This window comes from Rattus norvegicus, chromosome 10 (genome assembly GCF_036323735.1).
Source record: "Rattus norvegicus strain BN/NHsdMcwi chromosome 10, GRCr8, whole genome shotgun sequence".
Taxonomy (NCBI): domain Eukaryota; kingdom Metazoa; phylum Chordata; class Mammalia; order Rodentia; family Muridae; genus Rattus; species Rattus norvegicus.
Window position 1 is genome coordinate 30,367,443 of NC_086028.1, and position 9,999 is coordinate 30,377,441.

The window sequence follows — 9,999 nt, forward strand, 5'->3', positions numbered from 1 at the left end:
GACTTTGGCATCTTCCTCGAACACCAGATGGCTGTAATTATATATAGTCACGTTTGGATCTTCCACTTTGCTCCATCGGACCACATCTTCATTTGTGTGCCAGTACCATGCTGTTTTTATTACTATGGCTTTGTAATGTATCTTGAAACCTAGAATGGTAATCCCTCTAGCATGTACTTTTTGCTTGAGATTGCTTTGGCTATCTGGGATCTTTTCTGGTTCCTTATGAATTTTTGAATGTGTTTTTTGTATTTCTGGGAAGAATGTTGTTGTCAATTTTATTGGGATTCTGATGATTTTGTAAATTGTTTTGGGGACGACAGTCTCACAATATTAATTCTACTAATCGGCGAACAGAGGAGGTCTCTCTACTTTCTGGTGTCCCCCTCAATCTTTTTCTTCGGGGATTTGAAGTTTGTATTGCAAAGGTCTTTGGCCTCTTCAGTTAAGTTATTCCAAAATATTTTATTGTTTTTGACTGTAAATGGGAGAACGCCTACAACTAGTTTCTTAGCATGTTGGTTGGTACACAGGCTATGCTTCTTGTAAATTCTGCCTTTTTGCTAAAATTTCTTATTTTTAGAAGTTGATTATTTTTAGAGTTTTGGGGACCTCTTATGTTTATTCTCATGCCATCTTCAAAAAAATGAATAATTTGACTTTTCTAATTTTTAGTCCTTTAATACGTATCCTATTGTCTTGCTCTGACTAGTGCTTAAGCAATTGGGAAGGAGGCCTGTCTCCTTCAGATATCAAGGAGGATTGCTACAAGTTTTCCTGAATAGACAGTGCTTTATGACTGTGTCCCCACAAGGCAGAAGGAGATGCAAGCTCTTACACCCTTCTTCACAAAAGCACTAATCCCATTAATCAAGCTCTCATACTCCCATTAGTTCCCACAGGACCCATGTTTAACACTTGTGCATTTAAGAGTGGGTTTCAACATATAAATCTGTGGGAGGTGCATTCATACTGGAACACTATGGCTGTTCAAGATACTATTGGAAGTACAGCTGACGAAATAAGACTTTTTTAAAAAGTAAATAAAAGCTATATAGATTAGGAAAGAAGAGATAAAACAGAATTTCTTTGGAATATAGACTTTTAATATAGAAAATCAATACAAACAATCTAAAAGCTACCAGGCGATTGCAGAAAGGCTGTAGAAAATGAGGCAATGGTTGATAGTCTTTCCTATAAAGCAGCAAAGAACAATTGAGAGTTTAAAAATTAAAACATAACATTTACTCATCAACTGAAAATGGAAATGTGCAGTCATAAACATACTAAAGTGTGTACAAGACCTAGATAAAACTGAAAAAGGGTCAAAGAACATCTATATAATTAGAGAAATAATTTCTTTTTTTAAAAGATTTATTCATTTATTATATATAAGCACACTGTAGCTGTCTTCAGACACACCAGAAGAGGGCATCGGATCTCTTTACAGATGGTTGTGAGCCACCATGTGGTTGCTAGGAATCGAACTCATGACGTCTGGAAGAGGAGTCGGTGTTCTTAACCACTGAGCCATCTCTCCAGCCCATGATCACCTTGATTTTTCTTTTATTGTTTATTCGCGCGCGCACACACACACACACACACACACACACACACACTCACACACACATACATATACACACACACTACACACACACACTACACACACACACACTCACACACACATACATATACACACACACTACACACACACTCACCACACACACACATACATACACATATATATGCATATTTTTGAGATATATATGCATATATATATGCATATTTTTGAGATGTCAGTTCTCAGAGTGATATAGAAATTCAACATAATACCCTCTCCTCATGCCCTGGGCAATTATTTTGTGGAGATTGAAGTTAGTCTCAGGTCATACAGAAAAACAAAGAACCTTGAGTTATCAATTCAACAGTGAAAAACACTCTGTAGGCTGAAGCATGAACCTAAGTCTACAGTGCTAAAGACAGTATGCTGATGATGAAAAATAGAAAAGTAAATCAATGGAAAGCCTAGCAATAGAACCGCACAAGCATCGCCAACATCTTCGACAAAGAAGAAAAGTCAACTCGGTAACAAGAGGACATTCCTTCTAGCAAACAGTGAGAGAGAACTGCACGTGCCAACCACAGAGAGTGGCAATAAAAGCGACACATTTCAGGAAAAAATTAATATAAAATGGGTCGCAGACCTAAAAGTAAAATGCAAAGCTGGGAAAATATCTAGACAATTAACAGCAGAAAACTAGGCACCCGTGGGTTTGGTGATAAGTTTTAGAAAATTCTAACCTATTTTTAAAATGTTGGTTGATTCGGACTTTATTAAGTTTAACACTTTCGCCTCTACAAAAGGTATTTTAAAAATTAAAGCAATCTCTCAGCCCTGCCCTGTTCCCCTGGCTGTTACATCTTCTCACCAACCCCTTTTGCAATGAACCCAGAGCCTTAGCCTTTATGTTGTAGATGTATCCACTGGGGCTGGAGTCCACGTCTCTGCATACGTTTTGTTGGTTGTGGTTTTCTATAATGGTCCCCTTCTGTTAAAGAGACATGTCCTTAAGAGTAAAGACTACATTCATCTCTAAGTAGAAAGAGAAGTATTTACAATGTGATTGGGGATTCCGATGGTTGAGTAAATACATAGTTGTAAGTTCTCCTCCAAGATCCATGACTTCCTTAGACCTGGGCAGCTGGCTACGTCTCCAGTACATAACTTCCCCTGTGTTGAGTGGATCTAAAGTGCAATTACAGAGCAGTTGGTTACTGCTGACGTACCTGTGCCACTGTAGCACTCTTGGGTTTATTGTGCCAGGCTCAACATTACGGTTCATAGGTGTGATATCTGGGTAGGACACAGCTGGTGGCTTCCCTCTTTGAAAAGCTTCCATGGCACCCTTTGAGACCATGAACAACATTCTTCAGGGAGGGAACACTCAGGTCAGTTCTAGCTCAGGAGTCTCTGGGCCTGCCTTCTGATGCAAGGTGGCCTCAAAATAAATAAATAAATAAATAAATAAATAAATAAATAAATAAGGATTTACTTTCCGACTCTGGGGCAACCCAGGACAATAGCAATAGATTATAGTGTTTTAGGAATCTCCTGACAAATCTCTCAAAAGAGAGTTTCTCACACCTGATGTGAGGTCGTGTTATATGATCTTTGGTTCATAGAGGGAACATTGTCAGTCCAGATGGGAAATTTTGGTTTAAAACTTTATTATGAACAGTTCTGTATAAACGTAGGTGTATTACAGTAGGTGTTTTAGGTAGACAGCTAATAGTATTTTTCCTTATAACTTTTTCAAATATTCTGTTATTTCATCTTCTCTCCTTCTTCTGCATTTATTTCCCTCCCCACACCCTAACTAGAGCCCCTGTCTTCGTTAGGGTTTTCTTACTACGAAGAGACACCATGACCATGGGAATTCCTATCAAGAAAAACATTTAATTGGGGCTGACTTACAGTTTTAGAGGTTTAGTCCATTATCATCATGGCAGGAAGCATGGCAGTGTGCGGGCAGATACGGTGCTGAATGAACCAAGAGTTCTACATCTTGATGCACAGGCAGCAGAAGGAGACTGTGGGCCATACTGGGTGTAGCTTGAGTAGTGGAAACTTCAAAGCCCACTCCACAGTGACACATTTCCTCCAACAATGCCATACCACCTAATAGTGCCACTCCATATTGACTAAGCATTCAAGCACATAAGTGTATGAGGCCATTCCTATTCAAACACATTCCACTCGCTGGCCCTCAGGCTTGTAGCCATTCCATAATGCAGAAATGCACTCAGTCTAGCTTCAAAAGTTCCCAGAGCCTATAACAGTCTCAACCCTGTTTAAAAGTTCTTTATACTATTAGAGTTTGATTTTACTTGATTCAGACTGTAACTGTACCCTTCTTCTTTCCTCTTGAAGATGGTATTTAATTTTGATTTTTACAGCCCACAGCTGAAAGACCCTGAGCTTTTAAGAAAGAATTTTGGATTTTTAGAGAGATCGAATAGTTTAATGAGACTAAATTTTTAATAGGTTTAAATTTCTAAAACTGTGGGACTTTCTGAGTCGTTTCTAATGTAAGATCTCAGGGATGAATAAGAAAGGATGAGTTACTGCGTAATAGCGATGTGTTTGTGTGCTGAGTTGACACGGGGTCAGTTGTAGTGGCTGCTTTTGTGTCAACGTGACACAAGCTAGAGTCGTCAGAGAGAAAGGAACCTCAGGTTGATGAAATGCCGTCATGAAATCCAGCTGTAAGATATTTTCTCATTTAGTGACTAGCGGAGGAGGGCCCAGCCCATGGTGGGTGGAGCCATTCCTGGGCTGGTGGTTCTCAGTTCTATAAGGAAGCAGGTTGAGAAAGCCATGGGAAGAAAGCCAGTAGGCAGCAACCCTACGTGTCCTCTTCATTAGTTCCTACCTTTAGGTTCCATCCCTGCTTGAGTTCCTGTCCTGGCTTTCTCCAAAGATAGACCATGATCCAGAAGTGTAAGCCAAATGAACCTTTATTTCCTTACCTTGCTTTTTGGTCACAGTGTTTTCATCACAGCAATAGGAACCTTAAGTCAGCCCCCTATGTCTATAATGTCTCAACAACATGAGCCGGACAAAACAACAATAGACATGCTAACATGGATGATGGACAGCCCAGGAAGGCTCGGCTCTACACAAAGAAGTACAAGAAAATAAGGGATGCTGAGAGCAGGAAAAATGGTCTTCCCCAGGGAAGAACACTCTAATTGGCTATCTAAAACCAAATGGTCAACCCTGAAAACATAGACATTTAGATAACATTATACAGACTGAGAAGGTTGTAATTATGTATTTAGAAATATATGATACATGTATGTGTATGAGTATGCATGATGGTTTGAATATGCTTGGCCCAAGCAGTGGCACTATTAGGAGGTATGGCCTTGTTGGAGAAAGTGTCTCACTGTGGGAGACTTCCTCCTAGTCTGTCTTCTGGAAGACTGGAAGCCAGTCTTCTCTTGCCTTCTGAACAAGAGGTAGAACTCTCAGCTCCTCCTGCACCATGCCTGCCTGGATGCTGCCATGCTTCCTGTCATGATGATAACGGACTGAATCTCACAATCTGTAAGCCAGTCCCAATTAAATGCTGTCCTTTATAATAGTTGCCTTGGTCATGGTGTTGATTCATAGCAATGCTAAAACAGTGTGTGTGTGTGGACGTTTAAAACAATGATAAAAGAGGTTGTGAACTTAAAAGAGAGCAAAAGGGAGGCATGTGTTTGGAAGGAGAAAGTGGAAATGAGAAAATGTAATTATATTATAATTAAAAAACAAAATAAATTTTAAAAGTGAAGATAAAATAAAGTCATACATGGGGAGAATATATGCACGAAACATACTCGATTAGGGAAATATATCAAAATTATGCATAGAAGAATCAAATCAAGTTAATGCACAAAGCTATATCTTGAATAGAAAGATGTCCAAAGATGCTCATGCATGTAAAAAATGCCCGCCGTCATATTACTTAGAAACGTGACTTCAAACAGTAACATTGTCAACATGACTGTTTTTAAAAAGACACTGGAATACTAGTGAGAAGGTAAAGCAATCAGGACGTTTGCTCATGGCTGGTGACACTTTAGAGATCAGTTCTGGAGCCTCTTACAAAAAACATACATGGTTTTACACACAATGCAAGAATTTATCTCTTCTTATTTTTCCAGATCCTTTGAAGCCTTGCATCTGCACAGAATCCTTCGAGTGGACATTCACAACATCTTTTTGTCATAATTCCCAAAACTTAGAAACAACTAAGGTTTTTCTCCTATAGTTGAGTGAAAACTGTGGTATGTCCCTACAACAGAATATTACTTGGAGGCTAGAAAAATAAATAAGTCACAGAGTGAGTCAGGAAAGTGGCTCAGTGGATGAAGATGCTCGCCTGGTGACCTGAGACCACTCCCTACAACTCGTTTAGGGGCAGAAGAAGAAAATGGACTCCCAAAGATGTCCTCTAACCTCCACACAGGTGCTGTGGCATATGTACCCACAGACACATCATCCACGTGCTAACACCTTTTATCACAATACAAGGAAGAATCCAGTTTGAAAGGGCTTCATGCTGTATGATTTCAGCCACATGGCGGTCTGTAAAGACTATAAAAAGAAAGAAGGAAAAACAGTTTAAAAAGAGTAATGTTAATAGTTGTCAGAGATTTGTAGGAAGTGGGAAGAAATGTGCAAATGGACCACGAGATGACTTTACTGATAATTTACAAGGACACCTACAAGACATCGTACATTTACTTAAACTTATAAGCATAGAAACAAGAGAAACCTTAAGTTAAACATTGTGTTTTAAACAACAGTGCATCCATATCGATGCAAGATGCTAAAACCACAGGACCTGAGCAGGGAGACAAGGTTCATGGGAGAATTCCAGTCTCTCTGGACTTTGCCCTGGATTTTTCCATGAATTGAAAACTTATTTGGTAAAGAAAACCTATCAGTTAGTTTTTTTGTAATTATAAACCATTTCTCTGTGCATTTATATATATATATGTATATATATAAATATATATGTATATATATAAATATATATAAATCATTTATATATATAAATCAGAAATGCTCATAGAGAAAATAGCAAAGCCTACATTATATAATATATAAGATAGGGAATAAATGGGAGAGTATTCCTATCTGCTTGATTCTCCATAAATGGCTGAAAGATTGCTTACAAAGCTGAGATCATGATTACCTGTGTGCTTGTTGCGGATCTGACCGTGAGAAGGAAAATCAGAGAAAAAGAAATACATAGCTGTTTGTCATGTGATTATGCCGTTATATTTTTACATCTTAAACCCTTCACAGCTTTTGCCCAGACTATAGGGAAGGTTAAACTTGGATGTCTCGGAACGATGGCATCATTAATTACTCTGATAATTTTACCTTATACAAAAGTCCTCTTCAGGAGTGGTGGTAGCACACGTGTATTACGAGCACCTTGGAAGCCAGATAAGGAGGATTTCTTTGGAGTCTGAGTCTGGAGTCTGAAGCCAACCTGGGCTATAGAGTGAGTTTGTGGCCAGCCTGGGCTATGTAGTTAGACCCTGCCTCGGGAAAGAAAAAAAAAACAAGTAAAGGAAAAGAAACAAGAAATTCTTTCAAATATGCACAGCACACATGTGTAAGCCGCCTTAAAGGCTCTCATTCCTGCATAGACTGGACTATGAAGTTTAGCGTTAACTGTTAAATTGCAGAATCTAGAATTACCTGAGAGAGGGAGGTCTCAGGCACGACTGTTGGGGATTACTGTGATGGAGTTAGGTGATGTGATCAGGACCCATCTTAATTGTGGGTGGATCCACCTCCCGGGCTGGGCATCCTGGGCAATCTGAGGAGGAGCTTGTATTCAGCTCTTCCTGCTTTCCTGACTGAGGATGTGCTGTGACCTGATTCAGGCTCCTTCCAACTTGACTTTTCCCACCGTGATGCACTTGAACAGAAGTGGCCAAGACAACAACACAGACATACTAGAAACAGTAATGCACGAATTAAAAGGAATATAATTCATAAGGATAGATGGCAGAAATACCATGGTGTAACAGGGCAAAGGAAAAAAAACACGTTGTAGAAAAGTTGGCCAGAAAACCGTTAACTATGATATGATTTTTTTTACAAGTATAATAAAGAAAAATCTGGAAGGATATACAACGAACTGGAAACAGTGTCTACCTCAGGGGAAGTATGTGGGATTTTAAGAGTCGAGGGGGAGAGACTAAGTTTTATTCTTCCTACTTCCTATTGCTTGACTTCCCTCCCAACAACTATGATGTATTACTTTTTACACATGAATAAAAATAGAAGGATTTTTTTAAAAACCCAATGGAGTGTTGCTGTCCAGAAGCAGAAGCCATCTTGGGGGCTGTTAGACATTACCTCTCCTCATTCCCTTCAGCCCAGGAAGGGCTAAAGGAGCCTCAGTGTTCTCTGCAGCGTTGTTAACCGGGGCATTGAATCTAACTTGCCATACCCCTGTAATTGGATCCTTCCAGTAAAGCTGCCTCAATAAAATGTCCCAAGTGCCAGAGCCAAGTGTTTAGGAGCCACAGAGGACCCTGGTGGCAGCTTTGTGGGTTGGGGGCAGGGGCCTGGGCTTGGGGGCTTGGGTCTAAAATGCTGTAGGAGGCATGCATTAAAGTTCCAGCCAGCTTAACTAGCAGCAAAGGGGCAGGTCTGCATTTTTCATGCAGGCTTAGACAGACTAGTTTGCAAGGCTTGGGATCCCCGGTGAGCAGTTTGCTGTGGCTTCAGTTACAGCACCATTTCAGAGGGATTAATGCGATGAGACTTTCATCTCCGTACACGGAGAAAGCAGGGCAGTTAACTGGGGTTTCTCCAGCAGGCACGCAGACTGCTAATAAGGAATGGATCCCAAGAAGGAAGTGATTGTGGATAATTATCCCCCAAATCCCACCTCACGTGATCCCAAAAGCGATCAGCAAAGAGAGGCGTACAGCTTCCCGTGCGCTGGGTCTGCTGGTTGCTTTCAGATACCCCTCTCCCTTTCACTTCATCTCTCACAAGTCTGTCCCGCGCGATCTCGCCAGCAAAAACACGCGGGGACACACGAAAGTTGTCCTGGATTCCTGTGCCATCTAGGTGCTAAATAAACGCTCTGCCTCGGTCGCCTCTTGTTGAAAGGTTTCAAGACTCAAGTCCAGGTGTGGTCTGTTAAGTCATGCCACCTTAGAGCCACAGTCTGCTGGTGTCCAGCGCTTGTGTGTCTTGGCTACCCATGTTTACACAGGGAGCATGGAGGGCCTGGAACAGGAAAACCCAGGAAAGGGTGAGTCAGGGTAGGGATCTGAACCCTGGCCTCTAGAAATCAGATTTGCTCAGACCTCCATTTCTTCAGTCAGCCAAGGTTTATTAAAGTGCCTACTGTGTTCAGGAGAAGGATAGCATCATAATTAACAGGGCCAATTTGGGGAACAAACTCCTTAGGTCTTCATCCTATCTCTATGCTGATGGCTGTACAAAGGTTATAGTCCTCCGACTATGTCCGGTTTCCTATACTTAAGTGAGAGCGATGGTAGAAACTACCTCTAAGGTTGCTAATGAGAAGCTTAAGAAGGAAGAAGGTAGCATAGTGACCGTTACTGTTTCTGGGTTTGCTGTGTAACTATGAACCAAACATTGTGCTGCGGACTTAATATACAATGAGTAACAGACAAAGATCTTTCGAGTTTATAGTCTGGAGGAAGAAAGAGAGGAATTAGATAGGCCAGAGAAGGCCAATAAGGAGAAATGAATCCATTCTGAAATTTAAAGTAGCTAAGTAAGTAATGTGGAACATGGTGATTCTCTTTACTGAATGTGTGCGTGCGTGTGTGTGTGTGCATGTGCGTGTGCGTGTGTGTGTGCGTGTATTCCCCAGTGGTAGATGACATGTACCTGTTCTGCAGGTGTGTGTTTGTGTGGTAGGGGGTGTTTCTTGTTATGCTGGGATTGCTCTCATGGCCTGTGCATGCTAGACAAGTGCTTGCACAACTGAGCCAAATCCCTAGCCTATCTTCAATCGTTCATTTTATTTTTTATTTATTTTTTGGCAACACTACAGATCACACTAAACCCAGGACCTTACATAAACACCAGAGCTAAGCTACAGCCTCAGCTGGCTTCCCGTACTTTGGAACGGAAGACGGGCATGTGAGGTAGGAGAATAGACACAAAAGGTAGCAGAGGATGAGACAGAGCCCTGCGACTCATCATGTCCTCAAGGTTTCTCATTGTTCTGCAGCCAATTGCAACCCACAGAGGAGCTGTGAGCAAGGGAACTCGGTGGCTAGAGTTCTCCTTGGGAGTAATTTCCCCAGCTATGCAAATTGGCACAGATCACAAGAATGTTCTTTCTCAAATACCTAGTGTCTCTCCTTGTTGGCATTCATGTCAAGTACATGTAGACATGGGACCAAGGGCAGGACCCAAGTACGGTTTTCACAGAG

The 9,999-nt window shown here is 41.0% G+C and overlaps 1 long non-coding RNA gene across 1 annotated transcript; it reads right to left on the reverse strand.

Annotated features, from left to right (window-relative positions):
• Positions 1 to 3,183: 3,183 nt before the first annotated feature.
• LOC134480680 (uncharacterized) lies at positions 3,184 to 9,833 on the reverse strand. Its single transcript, XR_010055335.1, has 3 exons — positions 7,265 to 9,833; positions 6,941 to 7,101; positions 3,184 to 6,145 (listed from the first exon to the last, which is right to left on the reverse strand). It is a non-coding gene; the product is annotated as an uncharacterized LOC134480680 (long non-coding RNA).
• Between the last annotated feature and the right edge of the window lie 166 nt (positions 9,834 to 9,999).